Here is a 3,859-nt window from a genome sequence, read left to right on the forward strand (position 1 = left end):
GGTTGGAAGAAAGGGGGTTGGGCGCGTGTCACACCCACACACACACACACACACACACACACACACAGACCACAGCAGTAAGTGATTCCAGTAACACATGGAACCTCTACACTGAATATTAGTATAAATAGCCAAAGGGGAGTGAGGCTGTGATGTGCTTGGTCAGAAATGGAATGAAACCTGCATTAATAGTGTTTGGACAAACATGCAGAATAGAATTCACTGAACTGATCTGGATTTCTAAATCTTTCACTGTTGCAGAACAAACAAGCGGGACTGATGGTCTCAAAGGAGACTGCAGGGAGAGGAAGACTAATGTGGGCGGTTTCATCTCCCTGAAAGACCTCAGCAATGTCACATTCAGCCAGCAACAGAGTCTCAACCCTCGGCCTCCTGTTATATCCACACCTGCCAACTTCCCTCAGCCATTCCTCCTCCCTCTCCCAAATGGGGAATCAGCTGACAGCTCCATCCTGGGAAGGTCTACAGGCTTCCTGTCCATGTTCAAGAACCTCACTGGCCTCTGGCTACGGACGGACGAACATGGCTGCAGTCATTCACTCCAACAGAACCATGTTTGTACACAAGATTGAATCAAACTTCAGGGGAAAGGCAGAGACAGTACAAAGGTTTTTTTTTCCTTTTTTCGATGAACTGTTCTTAGGGTTCTGTTCATGTATTTCTTCTTTAATTCTTCTTCTACAGCTTAAACCTTTTCAGGGTTGGTGCGGGGACATGTGCTGATCCCAGTACCATATCTACAGCTAACTCTGTGTCCAATTCACGTCAACCTTACATAACTTGTGTTTGCAAAAATTCTCATTAAATCCTTTATCCTTGGATGTTATGGTGCACTGAGTTGACCTGATTGGTCCGTTGCTTGGTGCTCATCTATTTACAACTCAGTCACTGTATGTGACCTGTTCATTACAAATGCTTTCTGTGGGTTGAATCCCATCGTCCTTGCGTTTTGACTCCTGCCTTTAAGCAGGAGCCTTGGCTCCAGTGGTTCACTTCATCTTTGAGTCCATGATTATCAGTCACAGCCAGAACAAACACTCAACGTAAAATCAAATAATATCAATCCCTGATAAGGCAGGTTACTGTAGAGCATGTGTCAAACTCCAAATGTGGCCCACTAAGCCGTTTGTGGGCCGTTTTGGTCCACAGGAGCTTAAAAAGCATTTAGTAAAGTTAATGCATTACAGTTTCTTAACCTGAGCTTTTTTTATTGCATCTTTTAGACTGTATTCTTATCAGAATCTAAATGACATATTATTTTGAAAAATTGCCAGATTGTCTTTAAATAAAGAAAGTAAATGGATGTGAGTGGACTTTCTGTATTTTCTTTGAATGAAGTAAATTAGTAAAAAAATCTGCCCCAAAAATATGTCCCACTACGGCCCAGTAACAAATGACCTATGGACTGGTACTGGTCCGCGGACCGGGGGTTGGGGAGCCCTGATCTATACACCCCTGCTGTAGAGCTCACCTGACCTCACATGTGAGGAGACTGGGAAAGTGATTATTTAACAGACCTGGACTATTGGGTCTTTAGAGAGTGGGAAAAGTCGAGTCCCACATGTGGCTGACCGAGGCAAAACAGACCAGGACACAGAAGACCCATTACATAACACAGTCATATATAATAAGGCACAGAGTTCACCACTGAGAACAACCGTGTAGCCAAACACCTATTGTATGTATGCTAGACATTAATCTAAAGTGCCACCAGCTGCAGCATACAGTTTGCTGAATATGAGGGCTTTTTTGTGGGAAGGTTAAATCCCAGTGCTACGTTTAGTGGGAATTTTTATCCTCGATCAGCACAGTGTGGTTTAAAGTGTTCAGAGTGTTTCCATCTCAGGATCTGGTTCTGATTATCTCCATGATTCCCTGGGGATGGAGGAGCTGCTTTCAATAGGGCTGCGTTACAGCGACTGTTCCTCTTCATGTGATCAACACAGAAGCTTAGATGGATTAACTCGCTTCCAGTACGTACGTGCTGTAGTGAAGTTCAGATTTCATTGGTGTTCAAAACTGCTGAAACGGAGTGAGTTCATAGTCAGCAACCACAGAACCTAATTCAATTCCAGGAGTCCTGAGTGAAGAAGCTGCTCCGCCACTCTCAACTTTATACCTCAATAAAGTATGTTTATGTGAGGAGCAGACCAAAAAGGTACAGAACATTTAGCAACTTAGCACACTTTGTGGTTCGACTTCCAGGAATATGAACTGTGATCGGTGTTAATTCTCTGTGAAACTCTCCATCAGAGAGTCGAGCTGGGAAATTCCAACCTCTGAGAGACAACAATTATTCCCCAACTTTGCCACAGAGCTGACGCTGACGGTGGCTGGCACAGACACCCGAACCTGCTGCCTTTACACTCCCTCGCGTTATTTAAGTGCTGCAGAATGTGAACTAGCAGGGATAAGGTGGAGGCCATTGGATGAAAGGGATTGTGGGTGGGAGAGGGGAGAATGAAAGAGAGTACACAGAGTCGAGGTACCGTCTGGAACCTGGACGTCAAAGGGCAAAGGAAACGTTAGCTGGCTGCATGTCTACCAAGCACTGCCAGCACAGGCTTTCATGTACTTTTAGCTAAAATGTATTTCTTAAAACCAACAAGGAAGCAAAACAGTAAATTCATTTATTTTACCACGTCTGACTGGATCGCCACAAACATTAGTCAGTCACCATTTTTAGTCAGTTCCTCACTTTGTCCTCTCAAACCAAAAACAACACTAATGAAAGGCTGAGGAAATGTCGCCAGGATCACACACACACACACACACACACACACACACACTTATACCCCATTGTTGTCTGGCCAGACAGTACACACTGCAGGTTTCATCTCTCTACCAGAAACACACACACAAACCGGCGCAAACTGAACCCGTGTGTCCTAATGTGGTGTAAACATGTTCTGGACTGCATTAGGATGTGACTGGAGGAGGAGCGAGAACAAGGGGAACGATTTTTTTTTTCTTTTCCTTTTTCTGCTGTAGGAGCTTCCTGTTCTAGGACATAAATTATGCTAAAAATAAACGGCGCTCCTCATCTAAAAGGGCTTTTTTGGCGATTAAAAAAAGGAACATAGAGAAAGTACACAAAAGTACAGCTTAAAGGCCTATAAAAAATGGGATTATGTAATAAGTAAAACATATGGTGTTTTCAATCACAGATCTTGGATCTATTTTGAAAATCAACCTGATATGTTCAGCACAGTAAGTAAACTAATTACTCATCACCAGCACAAAATCCTTTGTTCAATGTAATAATGACAAGGAATAAAAGTGGTCTGTCCAGAAAGAGAATAACTGCAGATGCAGAGTTCCACACAGACACTCCTATTTAGTGTTTCCAGTCTTTGATGCTGAGTTAAAAAGTCTGGAGGTCAGTTCAATCACACAGCAAAGGCTGTCCTGCTTTACACTCCCTACAATAAGGTCCCCATTATCTGAGCTGACAATGTGTTTCCCATTCCTTTGCTCGGACAAAGTTAACGCCACATGCTTATTTGCAAACAATCCTCCAAACAATGGCGACAGCGCCGCTGCTGCTGGTGTTACTGTTCAGACACCATGTAACGACCTGTAGTCACCGGGAACCAGGTTTCCTGTGGAAGTGAATTTATAGCCATTACACTGCAATGTCCCCGTGTACAAAGCTGTGTGTGGGGATCACTGAGATCAAACTGGGACTCTGATCTGTAAGCATTCTGAACTTCAAAACGAGTAGCGAGTAAGTGAAGGATTTCATTAAAAAATAATAACATCTGAAATAAACGTCTGGTTCATTCTTACAGGTTTAGGTCAGTCTGTCTGTCTGACTGTCTGTCTGTCTGACTGACTG

General features: G+C 43.4%; 1 protein-coding gene across 2 annotated transcripts in view; it reads right to left on the reverse strand.

The window, feature by feature from the left end:
- The window catches only part of mtss1la (MTSS I-BAR domain containing 2a), a 27,185-nt gene that overhangs the window by 12,319 nt on the left and 11,007 nt on the right, over positions 1–3,859 (reverse strand). The gene's annotated exons all lie outside the window — the stretch shown is intronic.

Source organism: Cynoglossus semilaevis, chromosome 6 (assembly GCF_000523025.1).
Source record: "Cynoglossus semilaevis isolate Cse_v1.0 chromosome 6, Cse_v1.0, whole genome shotgun sequence".
NCBI lineage: Eukaryota > Metazoa > Chordata > Actinopteri > Pleuronectiformes > Cynoglossidae > Cynoglossus > Cynoglossus semilaevis.